Source organism: Pleurodeles waltl, chromosome 2_2, assembly GCF_031143425.1.
Source record: "Pleurodeles waltl isolate 20211129_DDA chromosome 2_2, aPleWal1.hap1.20221129, whole genome shotgun sequence".
Lineage (NCBI taxonomy): Eukaryota > Metazoa > Chordata > Amphibia > Caudata > Salamandridae > Pleurodeles > Pleurodeles waltl.
The window spans coordinates 917997024-918015182 of record NC_090439.1 but is presented as its reverse complement, the minus strand read 5'-3'; the positions used below and the strand labels follow the sequence as shown (position 1 = coordinate 918015182).

At 46.1% G+C, this 18159-nt stretch overlaps 1 protein-coding gene across 1 annotated transcript in view; it reads left to right on the top strand.

Annotated features, from left to right (window-relative positions):
- The first annotated feature begins 2375 nt into the window (after positions 1 to 2375).
- TMEM74 (transmembrane protein 74) overlaps positions 2376 to 18159 on the top strand; it is a 245234-nt gene continuing 229450 nt past the window's right edge. Inside the window, exon 1 of the mRNA XM_069218981.1 lies at positions 2376 to 2494. The gene's annotated coding sequence lies outside the window, so the exon portion shown is untranslated. The remainder of the gene's footprint in view (positions 2495 to 18159) is intronic.

The window sequence follows — 18159 nt, the reverse complement described above, 5'->3', positions numbered from 1 at the left end:
AGAAGGCTGCGGGTCTCTGACTGGTGCACGGGCCCATGTCAATGCAGGGGCCCGCTGCAAAACCAAGAGCTTTAGAAAGACGTTAATTTGCAGAACGTCTCTACGTACACTGCTCCTGGGCTTTAGTGCTGGTGGCTCCCAGTGCAACAATTATTTTTGGCGCCTTCCTCCATGACCTCCTCCTCGGTCTCCCTCAGTATCACCGGGCAAAAGTGTCCCTCATCTCTCCACCCCTCTCTCACATAAATGTCATTTGTTTTAAAGCGCTGGTAAAGGCTGGTTTACCAAAATGAATCTTCGCAAACGAACTCCTTTTAGGAATATTAGGAATAGAGAATCAGATACGGGGTAAAACATAACCTCCTAAACTATTTTATGCAATTTGCGTGCAGCTTTTTGAGGACAGTTTGTAACAGTCACTGTTCTATGTTAGAGTTGTATCTTACAAACAGCGGCAACAAAAAAAACTCTGCTGACAAAAGCAATAATCCACTCGGCAAACCACATAAATTACAGTTCTGTATTCTGCAAAGTACGCGTCCATTGCAGCAGGCATATTAACCCTCTGCGCAACTTTATGGTAATTCAAAACTGCCACTAGCTAAAACTCCATCTCTCTCTCGCGCAGGAACAATATCGCAAGAGTAATCTTGACATTCTTATTTCTGCATGAAAGCTGGAGTACAGGAACTGTGCCGCGGGTGTTCTTAAATGGTTAAATTACTGCTAAACACAACTCCCCCATGAGGTCCCCACCCCCTCCTCAGTCAGCGCTCAGTGCGGCCGCACCAGTCACACTACCCTAAAGCCAGTCCTGCTCCTTATTACTGTTGGGATGGACCTTGCCATGCTAAACCACAATGATGCTCAATGGCACCCCTATTACTCATAGGCCCCGGGAATTTTCTCGGGTGCAGCTCATTGTTCACGGTGTGGTGGTTAACATTCACTGATTGCTGTACAATAATGACGCATGCCGCCACTATGGTGGGTGGTGGGTGAGGGCTTTCGGTCCTGTTTACAGGCATCCCAAGAAACAGAGCTTACAGAGGAGAAAGCTAGAAAGATGGATCAGTGAATTCTGGCATTTGGAGTGTTAAAATAAGGTGGGCGTGGGCGGCCTGGGTCTTCCTACCAACTATATATGTATATCGAAATTAGAAATCGGGCACAAGCCCATTCATTCATCTTAAGGGTGAGATTGACCGACCAAATAATTTAGAACTATTTGCAGTCTCCACTAGGGTACCATCCGTTCATCGACGATATGACTGCATTTGATTTTTCTTCATTTTGGCTGAAAAATACGTCTGACTGTTCATATTGGCAGTGGAAGCTGCTGTAGTGCCCGTCAGCCTTTTCCAATTTTACTGAGCGAGGGGTGATAGAGTATGTTAAAGTGTGAAATGTCACCTGGCCTCGACTTTTCATCTCCCATTTTCCAGAATGAGAAGGCAGAAAGGATGTCCACATGTTACAGTTATAAATGATAATGATAATAAAAGCACGTTTGCCAAAGGCTTTTTCCTGCGGTTTGGGCATTTTGCAGCCCATGCAAATAACTCGCTTCAGTGGCATGCATCTCATCGACCTCGGAAATATATCAGGCGGAGTCAGCCCTACTTGGTTTCAAAACAGCGATTCGAAGGCTTACATAGAACTTGAGGACGCACTGCCGCATCTATCCAGCAAAAGTTAGTAATCGCATTACCGCCGCAAATAGACAGAAACATGATGAGAATAAGAGTTGTATTTTCAGATGAGTTATCTAAATATTGTGATACACCCAGCCGGTGAGTTTCGACCGACACTCCTTACAGGTGCTTACTGTGATTGAAGACGTCGGGTTCTGTTTTTTACCTTTCAGATATGAAACCACTTTCTAACAATAACACTTTTTCATAACACTTTTAGATTTCTTCACATAATATGATTCCTTAGATCAACGTGCTCTTACTGGTCTTCCTATTCATAATCAGCCTTAATGCTCGTAAAACTTTGCATTTTGAGCGACTGGTACACACTGCGTACCTTGGAGATGCATTCAGCCTATTTCTGCGCAACCTCCCTGCCACCCTTTTAGTATTTGTATTAATACAACACAACTCTTTAAATTAAATTGCAGAATGCAATAATGAATCCGCATGCATTATCTGTTGCCTACATTCTCACTTCTAGTTGGCAGCTGGCGCATACTAAGCCATCATTTCTGAAATATTCCGTCTTTATTCTCAGTGCTTTTCCTCCGACGCCGCATTAAGAACCAGCCCTGTCCGTCTCGAAAGGACTACAGCTCCCAGGGTGCCTTGGCTCCTGGTGCTTGCCCCGCCCAGCACAGCCCAGCCCATCCCAACTGCGAGAAGGAGAGGCAGCTGCGGCGAGGAGCAGGCGGATGCTTCACGGGCTACAAGTGCTTCTCCTTCTGTCAGACTTTCACACCACGCAGCACGTGACCGGCCGCCCTCTGCTGAATGAATGCCAGCGCCTAGAAGAGGTAAGTGGTCCTTCGGCCCAGAAACCAGTCCGTAGATGTATACCCACTTGAGACTGGCATCGCTCTGCACTAACAAACAGCGTCTAGTGTATGGAGCGGGCACATTTTTTACCTACACAAATTAAATTGCATAAGGATTCTGTAGTATTATGACGTGAGGAGAAAAATCTCTGTTTGCATTTGTGAAGCAGAAACCCATAATTATGTGAAGAGTTCTTCTAGTTTTAATTAATTTGGTTTTCTTTGTGTAGAGTCACAGGCGCACCTCACTTGTTCCATGGTTATTTAGTCTTTCATGTTGGGGTACCAGGGTTTGGTAGGTCTTGAACTCTGACATTATCTCCCAATTAACTCTAATCATTCAGCCTGGGCACAGACCACCCATTTTATTTTATGTATGCTTGAAGTTTCCGCCGGCACTAATTTGATGTGATAGTTATTGCCTCTGCTGTCGTTGGATCACAATTTAATTATAAATGTTTTTCATCAGCCCTGACATGTGCCTGTAAAGCACTGATTATCAGATATCCCCCGTAGCTGTGTCAGCCATGGTCCTGTCGAGCAGAATGGGGGTGCTCTCCCGAGCAGGGCTCTTACTGCGCTTTGATAAAGACACGAGGGCTGCACACCAAGCCCTCGCTCTTATTAACATTCAGATCCTGCAATTATCCTATTTATTTTTTTCTGAATTCATCGTCTAATTGGATACAGAGTGAAAGCGTAATTGGGTGCATCTGAGGTTCCATGACAGGATTCACAATTTGCAGTATTTTGATACAGTCGTTGTTTATCAGTGGGTGCAAGTGAGTTACTTGAAGAACGGCGGTGGTGCTCCCCTAACTCCGTGCACGAGCAGGAAAGAGTATCGTTTAGTAATGCAGTAGTACATCCAGTTACTGCTGTGCTGTGTTATGGTAAATTTTGCTGTGTAATAATAGGCCCTGTTATACCATTCACATTTCAGTAGCGCCTGCCACTATTGTTATGGCTTCGTAGCCCGTTCTCTATTTGGGCACCGTTTCCACGTGTCTTGGGTTTTTATCCAATGTATATCCTGCTGGACACTTTGTTGATCGAGAGCTCATCTTGCGGAAAACCAGGGTAAGAGTAGTTGTTATTTAAACACAAAAAGAGCAATTTGAAGGGACACTATTAAAGATAAATACGTTGCTATTAGTTATCATGATAGATAGATAGATAGATAGATAGATAGATAGATAGATAGACAGACAGATAGATATTTGACAGGAAGGTCAAGGGCTTCATCTCATCTCCTCTCCTCACTTTTCATGTCAGTGCCGTGCAGAGTGCCGTGCAGAGGATACGCTTTGCAGATGCCTCTTTAGATATTTCTAATTTATCACGAGTGTCACATTACATTTAATATTCCAATCGATTCTTACCTGCATGGGCTTGATTTGTGCAGTGTCTCCGTAGCTCTCCCATGCCTGAGGTTTAAATGCCTCACGTTTTCGAGTTCATTTCTCTCTTGCCGCACACGACTTCACTTACTGACGGGAATGGTAAGGTGGACATTCCCGCTGGAATGTGAACAATGCTAGGCTTTGTAAAGATGCTCAAGGTTATTCGTATCGACTTTTAATCTATTTTATTCTTTGTAGCGCTTGATATTTGGCTGAAAAAATGTACGAGCAAGCCGACAGGGATATGCTTCTAATGGTGCCTAGCCTAGCTTTCTTCGATTTCAACAGTGTACTTACAAACGTTAGGTAGTTCTGCAGATCGTCGAGGTGCATCTCAGGGTCGTATATATATATATTTATATATATATATATACATACATATATATATATATATATATTTGTGTGTGTTGAACTTGCAGTGCCAACAATTGTAGAGCCTGCTTCAATTAATGAGGTGACAGAACCATCAGTTGTGTTTGTAAATTATATTTATGGAGCGCTTACTGCCCCTGATGATGTATTACATCGCTTTGTGGCAAGTAGCATTCTACTTTGGAACATAACGTTAGAGGTAAATAGGTAATAAAATGAATAATATGTGCTTCTTTTTCCTTGTAAGGCCAATTGTGTTAAGTTTGTGCTCTTAAGATCTCAGGCATTATTGTATTTTTATTATGATTTTTCAGAAAAAGGGAGGCTGGCGAGACAGCTAAAGTTGCCTGTGGGCTAGACTTGACACACTCTATAGTTCTTTTCCTATTTTGTTATCTCTCTCAACCAAAGCAATAAACAAGTAATGGCAAAGCCAATACGTCTTTCTTAATGGATGCCAATGCAGACTTACTGGCTTTGCTGATGCTTTTCAACGTTAGCTAAAAGAGAGAAAGAAGAATTGGGCTAACATTTTGGCTTTGTTTATGCTTCCTTTGGCTTGTAATGTTTTTTGTAAAACTTTGTTTGGGGAGCTGCATGGCGCTCATTGTTACTAAAAGAAATGGCTAATATCAGAAATAGTTTTTTTTGTTCCAAAAGCATGCATTGCCATAGTAGTCCCTGGCTTTGAAAGGAACTACTTTTCATGCCTACATTTTTCTTATAGTGGGAAGGAAAAAAAATCAGTGACAACCATGGAAGAATAGGGCTGGTTAAAATCTTTTTATATGTATAATTTTAGTAAAATCAAAAGATCTTCGCCTAACATCAGCACAATTACGTCTACATGCACAAGTCATGACTTCTGCATACGTATATGCCATGATGATTCGGCAGCCCAGTGTAAACATGCATGACTGCCACTATTGCTTTTATCTACCATTTCAAAATGGCTGTCACCAACCACGGATAAGCATGAAGGTACATTTTGAAATAGGGGCACTCCTGCAGCAAATTTCAGCTGCTGAGCACTCCAGCAGCAAATTGCAGCTACTGGGCGCTCTCAAAAATGATTTATTTTTCTTTAAAAAAAATGGGAGAATCACAGCAAAAGGGGCAGGGGAGCAACTGAGGAGTGGGTGGGGGAAAAGTCCTCTTGTGTGATGGAGCAATGAGAAGTGGGACAGGAAGCAAAAGGAGTTGGAAGAATGAAGAGAAAAATAAAATACAAAAAAGTCATACAGGCAGTGGGGCTGGGATGCAACGTACAATCTGGAAGGGACAGAAGGAAGCAACACAGAACATGGGATGTGAGGAGTAACAACACAAGAGTGAGCGACGAACATGTTACTTGCCTTTAATAATGTTTTTTTCTGGTGGATACTGTAACTGCAGATTGCTCACTCTGCAAATCTCTCCCCCAGGTGCAAGACCAGATCTTAAAAATCCAAAAGTAGTGCCCCATCGTTCCGATAGGTGATGGTATGCGCCTCTGTGCAAACACCACTGTGCTCCGTAAGAGATGACTGGAGCTGCACAAAAAGGACTTATGTAGGCATCCTCCGAGTGGATACCTCTAGTAGCCCAGTGGTCATGCATCTGGGATTGTCACATGGAAGAATATAAGCTTGATTTTATCAGGTGGAAAGGTACCTTGTAAAATTGTATGCTGGTCTGGGCAGCAGCTATGTGCATAAGCAGAACCCGCTTCCACTCAACCCCCAATTTGGCCACCAAGGAACATGGAACACCCTATTCCAACAGTTTTTTTTAGCCCCTCTCCTTCTCAGCAGCCTCTTCTGGCCCAGATGCCCTCTTCGCCTCTGCCCGCCACAGCAGTCCCCCACTCCCATTTGCTACCTGCTCAAAAGAGGTGGTCAGTGGGTATGGAAGGGGCCTGTTATTTCACTCAAAATAGGGTTCCACATAAGGTTTGGATCCATTACAACTGGGTTTGCATGTTATTCCCCACCACCTGGAGAATTAATTCAAAATAGTTGAAGTTAGGTGTGGGGATTCTGACAAGAAACATTAATTCCGTCTGCTGGTATTCATGCACCTAAATATGGCTGGCTTGTTATCAGACCTTTTTGGGGCCACATTCGGCAGAGATGACCTTTAAATAGAAAGATATCTCAGCATAATTAATCTTTATATTTTGGAAAACTCTTCTTAGCAGTGACACCACCTTGTTCAATGCCATAACTGAATGTCCTTATTACAACTGAGGATTGATCACATCTTTTAATAAACTGACCACCTGGTACTAGTTCCTTAGAAAATCCAGGGAATTGTATTAGGTGTACAAGTGATCAAAAAAGTAAAGGTGATTTCATCATTTTTAATAGCAACACTTAGGCAAAGGGACTACAGAGCTCTCAGCATTAGTGTCTCTCATTGTGTCAGTGACAAGAGTGGAACATAAAAATCAATAACAGTGACATTGTTTCCTGACAACTCACAAGACCAGTTACAGTATTTTGTAACAAGGCATTAATGTCATTATCTTGTAACAAAGCAGTTATGTCAGTGATCTTGTAATAAATTGCATTAATGTCAGTGACGGCTTATCACAGGAGCCATTAGTGCAACTTCATTTACCTCAGGGTGCCCTTCAGTGAAAGGATGAGAATTTTATAGTATCTACTTCACCTGTGTGGCACCATGATCCCTTAGTACCCTCACTACACAAGTTGTGCTTCAATGACACTGTAATTGCCATAACCTCCCCGCCTTCCTTCTTAACCAGTGAAACCGCTTGCCTCCAATAGTCCCCTCCCTCCTCTGAATAAAACCTCCCCCTGCCTCCTCCTCATCCTGTTCTTTTTTGTCTCCATGTGGACTTACCTTCTTTCTTCTTCTTCCTTAGAGGCGTAGCCTGGGGGGCTTTGTAGTTGGCTTCCTGGCAGTGAGCGGAGCTCTGGGCATTGATTTCCTGGCTGGGCGGCTTTTCTTGTCTGCTGTGTGGCTGTGGTCGGAGCCCAGCCTGCAGGACCCGTGACTGAGTCCTGCTTGGCTGGGGCTGCACTTCCAGGTCAGCGCCTTGGAGGATCTCAGCACGTATTGGAAGCATGGAGGCTGGGCGGTAGGACAGGGTTGTGCCCATTTTTCTTTATTTATTGTGATGCGTGCTGGACTCCTGGTTTGTGCTGTCACTCGGTCTGGTCCCGCTCCTTGTCTTGGTGAGGTCACCTTTGGTCTCATGCTTGGCTGCCACGACTTGAAAGTGCTAAAGGTGTCTTTTTCGTACTGTCAGTATGCTTCGGAGTGTCTTTTCTCTGTCTGAGTGTCACTTGATCCCAGGTGAAGTCTTGCGATCCAGACAGGAGTACTGTAGTATTCTTGTCATTTATTGAGAATCCTCTACCTCGCGTTGTTCACCAGCACTGCCTAGTGGCCTTTGTTACCAGCTATGCTTGGGGCTTACTTTGCTGTGTGTGGCCGTGGTACACTGCTTTTCCGCATTTTGGGACACTGTTCTTTTGCATGTCTATCTCAGGCATTGTGGTGATGCTAGCCGATGGCTAGATATGTGCTATTCTACAGCAAGATGTGTGACTCTTGGCAGGGCTATCCATGGTTCTGGTCTCTGTACCTCACACTGCCTGTTGTGGATTCTGGTATAGGGGTGTCTGATGTCCTTTCCCTCCTGTGCTGTCTTATGGAAAATTGTCTGTTTCTTTCTTTCTTTTGTTTGGGGTTCCTTTCTTTCGTTTCTCTGCAGTCCTTCCCGCAGCTTCGGCCTTGTGCCTACTGAGTCTCCTGCTTCCTGGTTTTGCATTTGGCGGTTGGGAGTAGCCTTCCCAGTGGCTGGGTTGGTTTTATAGCTTTTGGATGGGGCTCTGGGGGTCATCTGTGGCCTACGTATCGAAGTATGGTGGCTGGGTGGTAGGACAGGATTGTGCCAGTTTTTCTTTATTTATTTATTAATTGTGATGTGTGCTGGCCTCCTGGTTTGTGCTGTCACTCGGTCGGCCTGCTGGTCCCGTTCCTTGTCTTGGTGAGGTCACCTTTGGCCTCATGCTTGGCTGCCACAATTTCAGAGTGCTACAGGTGTCTTTTTCTTACTGTCAGTAGGCTTCTAAGTGTCTTTTCTATGTCTGAGTGTCACTTGATCCCAGGTGAAGTCTTGCGATGCAGACAGGAGTACTGTAGTATTCTCGTCATTTATTGAGAATCCTCTACCTCGCGTTGCATGTCTATCTCAGGCATTGCAGTGATGCTAGCCAATGGGCAGATATGTGCTATTCTACTGCAAGATGTGTGACTCTTGGTGGGGCTACCCATGGTTCCAATCTCTGTACCTCACACTACCTGTTGTGGATTCTGGTGTGTGATGTCCTTTCCCTCCGGTGCTGTCTTTCAGAAACTTGGCTGTTTCTTTCTTTCTTTCATGGGTGGACTGTGTTCGGGGTTCCTTTCTTTCTTTTCTCTGCAGTCCTTCCTGTAGCTTCGGCCTTGTGCCTGCTGGGCTGCCTGCTCCCTGGCTGTGCATTTGATGGTTGGCAGTTGCCTTCCCGGTGGTTGGGTTGGTTTTGTGGCCTTCGGATGGGGCTCTAGGGGTCATCTTTGGCCTGGGGGTTTAGGTCTCCTACCCTTGTGCTGCAGCATGTGTGTTCCTGTCTTCCCTCACACTGCTTGTTGTGGGGTTTCTTACTGGGGCCTTTATGGCCCTTTCCCTTCTTTGCTGTGTGTCAGTTGTCTGTTCCCTGCTTTTCAGTGGAGTGTTCTGTTGCCAGCTTCTGATTCATTAATGTTCCTATTCCCCAGGTCCACAGCTCGTCCCTCTCTGTGGTTTGGATGGGTGCACTTCCTCTGTTGGAGTGGTGTTGTGGGTCCTGGTTATGGTGGCTGGTGCCTTTGGACGCAGCCTGTTGGTCCTGTCACGGAGGTCCTGCCTGGGACGTGTGCCTGTTCCTGCTTCTTTGGCCACCGTTTTGGGGTTCCCTCTACTTCTTAGGTGCTGATGTTTGTTTCCCGTTTGGCATGGTGGCCTCTTTTAGAGCTTGTGCGGGTCTTCTTGTGTGTTTTCCATCCTTTCTAGCAGCAGGATTTGGGGGGCTCTGTTTTCCCGCTTTTCTCTCCTTGCTGAGTTTCCATGACCTTCTGGGTCCTGTTGGGTCCTGGTCCTGTTGGTGGGGCAGGTTATTGCTCTGCTTCCTTGTCATTGCCTTCTGCTGTGGTTCTGCCCTTCTTTGGGGCGGGGGGTGGTTGCTCCTCTGGACTCTATTTTGTCTTCCTGATCGGCTTGGCTGCCTTTGCTCCGGTATGCAGTGCTCTCTCTGCTGCCACTTTTGTACCATTCACCTCTGGCTTCAGGGCTGCTACTGCTGGGCAGCTGTTTTTTTCTGCTGGTTCTTCTCAGCAGCTTTGATGCTCTACTTGGTACTGGTCTTCATTTTGCTGGCTGTGGCTTTTGGGGTGACTGCTCTGTGCTCTGCTCTGTTGGCTGCTCCGGTACTGTGTGCAAGGTTGTTGCTGCTGTTTAGTTGGCCGGCTTTTATCTTCCCTGGGGCTCTGGCTGAGGCCTAGGAGTGCTTTTATGGCTCGATGAACAGCGGTCCTGTGAGTTGCTGCCTTGTTGTTTCTTCTGTTGTGTGTCGGGTACTCTTGGTGGGTGATTCCCTGCCCTGTTTTCCTGGGCCTTTCCTAATAGTTTGCTTGCCTTGCCCTTTGGAAGTGTGTCTGGTCATTCGGTCCGGGTCTTTGTGGCCTGTGGCTCTGCTGTGGGTTTCGGTCCTGTTTCCCCTTTGGTTGGCATTCACCTGCCTCCAGTTCTGACGGCCTTGGGGGTCTGGTTGGCCTTTTAGTTGGCATTTGGGGGTTTGTGGGAGTTTGGGGCCTTTTGTGTGATGCCTGTTTCTGGTCTCGAGGTCGGCGCTTCTTCCCTCATGTTTCTGTGCCTGGGTCATTTTTGCCAGCCTGGGTTGGAGCTTGGGTCGGTCCCTGAGGGTGTTCCGTGCTATTCCGCGCCTCGTCTGGGATGGTATGCGTTCGGCCCATACAACATACATTTCTGTGTGGGTGTTGTTTACATTTGTGGGTCTGTGGCCTCTCTGCCCCTGCCTTTCACTGTTCCCTTTCTGCAGGATCTCCTGGCTTTGGTTCATCTGTGGTGCTGCTTCGGACAGATGGTCTGGTGCCACGTTCTTTTGTCCTTGGCACAGCAGGGCCCGTTCCACCTCCCTGGGCATGCTTGCTCTGGGTGTTTTGTGCTTGTCCTCTGGGCTCGGTTCTTTTTGGATTGCTGGTTACCTTCTGTGGGTGGACCTGTCTGGGTGGGTCTTTTGGGCAACACCTTTCTGTTCTCTGGTATATTTCTCCTTGCACCCCAGCCTGTTCATTATGTTGGTTGGTGGCAGGGTGTTCTGGTATTGGACCTGCTTGTTTTTATTATGGTTGGCACAAGGGTTATGTTTGTTTCAGGGGCTGTTTCTCTCCTGCTTTGGTGCTGGTTGCTGGTCTTGTCCCTGTCCTCGGGATCTGTTTTGCCCTTTCCGACTTCCCAGTTGGTCTGGCCATTTCAGCTGCAGGGCTGTATGTGTGGTATGGTGTTTTTATTTTGCCCTGTGGCGGACCCCGGGCATCTTTCTTTCAATTTTGGCATGTTTTTGTTTGGGTGGGTGGTCTGGTATGAGCTCTTCCCTTCTCCAGTCTCCCCTCTTCTTATGGCTCTTCCTGTGGATGGTTTGAGTGCTTGCCTTGGTGCACTCTTTCTCTGGTTGGGCTTTGCTGTTCGTGTTGGTGCCCTTTTGTTCCGGTGGCTTGGTTGCCTTTGGCTCTTTGTCCTTACTTTTCTTTGGCCTTTATGGTGATTGCATTACTGGGGGCCTCTGTGAATGGGGTTTTTGGTCTACCCCTTGGGCTTCTTTCTCTATTTTTGGGTTTTTCCCTTTTCAGATTACTGAGTGGGACCATCTGGATTTTCTGTTGAGTCTGCTGTTGTTAGGGCTCTCTCTTTCATTTGGTTCTTTTCTGACTCAGTTGTCCATTTCTTTTCACTTGCTACATCTCATTGGTTTGGAAGGAAGGCGAGGGAGGGACAGGAGGTAATGTATTAATTACTTACTGTTAGACCTGACAGCCTTTGGGTGGTCACCCCTAACTTTTTTTCCTGCCTCCCTCCACTTTTTAGATACTGTTTTTGCTGGTTTTTAGACTCTGTGCACTTTACCACTGCTAACCAGTGCTAAAGTGTATATGCTCTCTCCCTTTAAACATGGTAATATTAGATCATACCCAAATGGACTATTTAATTTACTTATAAGTCCCTAGTAGAATGTACTATGTGTGCCCTGGGCCTGTAGATTAAATGCTACTAGTGGGCCTGCAGCATTTATTGTGCCACCCACTTAAGTAGTCTCATGCCTACCATTGCATGACCTGTGTGTGCAGTTTCACTGCCAATTTGACGTGGCATTTAAAAGTACTTGCCAAGTCTAAAACTCCCCTTTTTCTATGCCCTAGGTAACCCATAGGGCAGGGTGCTGTGTAGGCAAAAGGCAGGACTTGTACCAGGGTAGTTTGCAATGTCCTGTTAGTGTAAAACTCATAAATTCGTTTTTACACTGCTGTGAGGCCTGCTCCCTTCATAGGCTAACATTGTGGCTGCCCTCATACATTGTTTGAGTAGTAGCTTCTGATCTGAAAGGAGTAGGAAGGCATATTTAGTATGGCCAGAATGGTGATATAAAATCCTGCTGACTGGTGAAGTTGGATTTAATATTACTATTTTAGAAATGCCATTTTTAGAAAGTGAGCATTTCTCTGCACTTTAATATTTCTGTGCCGTACAATCCACGTCTGGCTGGGTTTAGTTGACAGCTCCTTGTGCATTCACTCAGACACACCCCAAACACATGATACTCAGCTTCACTTGCATACATCTGCATTTTGAATTGGTCTTCCTGGGCTGGGAGGGTGGAAGGACTGCCACACCCCCTTCTGGGACCCTGGCAGACAGGATTGAACTGAAAGGGGACCTGGTGCACTTCTAAGCCACTCTTTGAGGTTTCCCCCACTTCAAAGGCTCATTTGGGTATATAAACAGGGCCTCTGCCCCTACCAACTCAGACACTTCCTGGAGAAGAAACCTGTTACCAGAACCTGCATCCTGCCAAGAAGAACTGCCTGGCTGCCCAAAGGAATCACCTTACTGCTTTCTGTGAAGGACTGCTGCCTTGCTGTTGCCCTGCTTTCTTGCTGCTCTCTAGCTGAGGTGAAGAAGTGCTCTCCAACTCTCCAAGGGCTTGGAGAGAGCTTGCCTCCTGTTCGCTGAAGTCTCAGGACCAAAAAGACTTCATCTCTTCAAGAAAGACTCCTTGTGCGGTGAAATTCAATGCACAGCCTGCCAGAAACGACGCACAGCCTGCCCCGCGATGAAAATTTCACCACACGCCGAACCGGAATGATGCAGCCCGACTTCGCGACGAGAAGATCGATGCAGCGCCAGGGTAGCGACTGGAAATTTGACGCACGGCCCACTGAATGGACGCACAGCTGACCCGAAATTACGCGGCCTGACTTCCAGAGAGGAATCGACGCATCGCCTGCCGTGCAGGAGAAAATTCAACGCAATGCCCACCAGATCGACGCAGCTCCTGTGATTTCGTCCTGCCAGCGCAGGAAATCCATGCACCGTCCCCGGGTCATCTGAAAACCCCGCAACCCGAAGAGGATCCACGACCGAGTGCCGGAAATCCACACAAAGCCGTCCCTGCGTGAAAACTAAACCACGCATCACAGTGTGCAGCCAGAGAAATCGATGCACACCCCTTTGTTTCCACACATCTCCTCCTCTGCGGTTCTTTGCAGAGATTTTTCATGTGAACCAGATACTTTGTGCTTGAAAGAGACTTTGTTTGCTTTAAAAAGACTCAAGACACTTTGGGCCTCATTCTGACCCTGGCGGACTGCGGAGGCCGTCCGCCAGGGTACCGCCGCTGAATGACCGCACCGCGGTCAAAGACCGCGGCGGCCATTCAGACATTTCCTCTGGGCCGGCGGGCGCTCTCCAAAAGAGCGCCCGCCGGCCCAGAGGAAATGCCCCTGCAACGAGGACGCCGGCTCAGAATTGAGCCGGCGTAGTTGCAGGGGTGCGACGGGTGCAGTTGCACCCGTCGCGTATTTCAGTGTCTGCTTAGCAGACACTGAAATACTTTTCGGGGCCCTCTTACGGGGGCCCCTGCCGTGCCCATGCCATTGGCATGGGCACGGCAGGGGCCCCCAGGGGCCCCGCGGCACCCCCTACCGCCATCCTGTTCCTGGCGGGCGAACCGCCAGGAACAGGATGGCGGTAGGGGGTGTCAGAATCCCCCATGGCGGCGCAGCAAGCTGCGCCGCCATGGGGGATTCTAAGGGCAGCGGTAAACCGGCGGGAGACCGCCGGTTTGCCTCTTCTGACCGCGGCCGAACCACCGCGGTCAGAATGCCCTGCGGGGCACCGCCGGCCTGTCGGCGGTGCTCCCGCCGACCCTGGCCCCGGCGGTCTTAGACCGCCGGGGTCAGAATGACCCCCTTTATATCACTTTTCAGTGATATCTCTACATTTACTTATTGCATCTTTGATCGTTTTGACCTGCATTTCTCTAGATAAATATTATATAATTTTCTAAAACACTGTGTGGTTTATTTTTGTGGTGCAATATGGGGTTATTGTATGATTTATTGCACAAATACTTTACACATTGCCTTGTAAGGTAAGCCTGACTGCTCAGTGCCAAGCTACCAGAGGGTGGGCACAGGATAATTTGGATCATGTGTGACTTACCCTGACTAGAGTGAGGGTCCTTGCTTGGACAGGGGATAACCTGACTGCCAACCAAAGACCCCATTTCTAAAACTTACCTCTAATGGCATTACTCCTAGTCCATCTTCCTCGCCTTCCTTCTAGTTCACTCCCACCCTCCCAGTACGGACCGGCTATGTATATGGGTTGGTTTGTTTACGTACAGGATGAAGAGGGGGGCGGAGGGAGTTTTTATTTAGAGGAGGGAGGGGTCTATTGGAAGCAAGGGTCCTCATTGGTTAAGAAGGAAGGTGAAGTAGTAGGACTAAGAGTAATGCCATTAACGGTAACTAATGGACGCAAAATCCAATGGTACCCAGAAACTTGAGAACATCTCTGAAGTTTCCTGTGACTCTTGTAACAGGCTTGAATAGGTAGATTTGTAATGAACCTTTTAACATTTTGTTAGCAGGGTTTTACTTGTGACACCATGGCTCACACTACAATCTTATCTCCTGCATCTTTATTTTTAAGTCCAAGTATTATGAGCATTTTGCAAATACCAGTAGGTAGATTCTTTCATGAGGGCCAAATCTAGAAAATCATTTTTTTAGGTTTGACACGTCTGGTGCTTGTGTCATTCCTGGCAAGCATATTGTGTTTTATACTTTCTTTATGGGGCTTCTTTAGCCTTTGGTTTCTTTTTTTTTCTGGAACTTTCAGCCATTGACTGAAGACATTATCAATTACAACTTTGCTCAACCTTGTTGGTTGAAACGCGTTGGTGTTGGGTTAATCAGTTGCAGAATCAATAATTATAATTAATTCCAAGAATCCTGTGAGTGCCGCGTTTGACTCTGTGTCAACTTTGTGTGAATATATACAAATATATATGTGTATGTGTGTATATATATATATATATATATATATATATATATATATATATATATACACACACATGCACTGAGAAAACCAAGAGTTAGAGGGACGTTTGATGTTTTACCCACACAAAAACATAGTAATTCAACAGTTATCTGAAAAAAACATAATTTGTGCTTTAAAGTAACTTTAGGCCACAAGGTAAAATGTCAGCCTAACTATAATGTCTCTGTCACCTCTGTTTTTTTCAGTAAATTTCTATTTCTTTTAACATAAAGTAATATATATTTACCATACTTTCATAGAACCACCACCATACATGGCCTTTGGCCATGTGTGATGGGGTTGGCCGCATGCACCCAACCCCATACTGGTCACAGCCTTTGCCCGTGCGTGGTGGGGGTTTTGAGTGTAAATGGGTGTATTTTTTTAAAAGTCCGCTTTGGATCAGCGGATCCATCGCAAATTTACAATGGGGGGTTGTGCTGAGCCCTGCGGTTGATCTGCGGATCCATGGTTCAGCCAAAAATTAGCAATGTTTTGCCCAAGAAATTAATTTTAGGGAACCCACCATGTGTTCACTGGGGTCAGCGTACCTGTATCCTGGCCCCTTGTGTGTATTTACCCTTTTTTTCCGGCTTCCTCAACCTAAGCACAAAAAAAAGTGGCAGCTGAAACTTTTCTGTCAGGCTGTGGCCAGCCAATCAGAGCTTTGCTTTTCCCCAGGATCCGCTGATTCTCTGCGAGTGGATCCGAGAAGGATCCACCTCTCTAGATATCTATATTCTAATTTCTTTAACAACTCCCAAACTACTGAACAGATTTAAACAAAACTGCAAAAAGGGCACTTTCTGTACCAGGATAAACCTTTTGTGCCAAATTTGGTGTGAATCTGTTCAGAGTATTGGGCTGTAGTCGTGTTAAAATAAATGCTAAATGTCCATAGACATTGCTTTGAGAAAAAGCATTTTAGGACCCCTCCCGCCCCACCCACCCCCACCCTTTTTCTTGGCTCTCACTTGATAGATCACCATGCAGAACTAGGCAAAATAGAGAACTTTAAAAACAAATCCATGCAGATTCATGAAACGGTGCCAAAGTTATTAGCAAAACAAAATACACTTCGTCTATGGGAAAAGTTGGTCCTAATTATGACTACAAAAAAAATAATAATAAAAAATATATATATATGTGTGTGTGTGTATATATATATATATATATATATATATATATATAAAAATAAATATTACCTACTGATGGTTGCCTGTAGGTAGTCATAGTTAGGACCTAGTTTCTATAGGGCCTGGGTCTGCTATTTGGGCACCCGGGGCATTGCTATTTGCTGTGGCTTGGCTGTAGGTCTGCACCAAGCCACAGCAAACACTTTGGATTTTGACAGTGGGACCTATAAAGCAGGTCCTGCTGTCAAAATCCGAAGCTTTCATATCTGTCCCCAGCACATGTGCAGGGGACAGAGATGAAATGCTTCAGCAACCAAGGAGCTGCTGCTTTAAGCAGCTGCTTGGTTGCTGAAGCAAAGAGAACAAGGGGGATGCCTTAAGGCTTCCCTTGCGGTCCCAGTTAGCCCGTAAAGGGCTTAGTTTGAAAAATAAATAAATACATATAGAGACCCTTAAGGACTCCCCTGTGGTCCCAGATAGCCCTTAAAGGGCAAAGAAAAACAGGGCTCAAAAATAAAAGAAAAGATAGCTCAGTGTGAAAGTCAAGGACTTTCCCACTGACCACCGAGGGATCAAGTCCAGCTGGACGCATTTCCCTTTTTTTTATTTTTATAACAAATGTTTAAATAAAAAATAAAAGGTGATTTTATTTTTTAAAGAAAAAAAATAATTTTTAAATTAAACAAAAATATGCCAGTCTAAGTATATCATACATCAAAGCCTAAAAAAGTGCATGTGAGAGCAGCGTTTTAACCACTTTCCCTACCCGCATGACAGCAGGAGGGGAAAGAGATGAAAACTCAGCTCCCAGGAAGCAGGAGTATTTATAATGCTCCTGCTTGCTGGGTGTAGAGTTATGTTTGCTTTTGTTTGGCTGGCACTGTCAGCACTGGCCAAGCAAAAGCAAACAGCTAACTGCACAGAGTGGTCACCTTGGGAGGTAGCAGGAGCCGGCACTGGGGAGTGGAAGTCCCCAGGGCCATATATGGCTCCAGGAAGGGGGCCCTCCCTCCTTTGATCAACATGGGCCAGGCCCGGGGTGGTGGTGGTCCCCAGGGCCGTATATATGGCCCAGGATGGGGGGCATGCGACCCCTCCTATATTTTAAATATATTCTTTGGCCCTGGGAGAGTTTGTGTAGCTCCCCTCTTTATTTTTTAAATAGCCCCAGGGAGGTGGTGGTCCCCGGGGCTCATGGGGGGTCTACAGGGCCCCCAATTCTTTTTATTTTATTGCCCTCGGGAGGTGGTGGTCCTGGAGACACTGGGGTGGGGGGGGGGGTAGTCAGCACAGCCTTCCAGCAAATAAACTAAATTTTGCAGGGGGAGGTGGTGGTCCTAAGGTCTTTAATTAGCCATAGGAGGGGGGCACTTTGCACCCCCTCCCTTATAAAGTTCAATGCCCCACAGACCTGGCCCTCCTGGGAGCTCCAATTCCTGAGAATCGCGGTGACCTTGTTTTCTTTTTGTAATAATCTCGGGAAAATCCACAGATCCCGCTGTGAATTTCACCAAGATATTTAAACAAAAATTCCTTTTAAGCCTTGGCAGGGTTCTTGAGGGACCCCTGGACCAAGGCTAAGGGGCTAGGGTATAGATACCCTGTCCCCTTTTCTTTTCTTTTACTCTCGCTGAGTCCCAAAACAGCTCCCAACACTTCTTGTTTGACGTGTTGGCAACCAATCCGATATCATCAGCATGAGGCAGTCGGATCCGCGGTGGACCTGCATCCCTTGATATCTATATTTTTTAACCTTTAATTTTTCTAAAACTACTGAATGGATATAGCTTCTTGCCAAATTTGCTGTAATTCCGTTCAGCAGTTCGGACTGTAGTCTTGTAGGGGTAACACACTTTTTTTGACCTCCCCCTTTTTCTCTGCCCCAGTTGATGGATTGTACTGAAATGTTCCGTGTGCGACAAGACCCTATAGGACACTTTTTTTGAACAATTTCATGAAGTTTCGTCAAACAGTACCAAAGACATAGGCAAGTAAAAAAACACTTTTCCTATGGAAATTAGGTCCTAATTATAACTACCTTCTGACAGATACCCAGTGGGTAATATATATATATATATATAT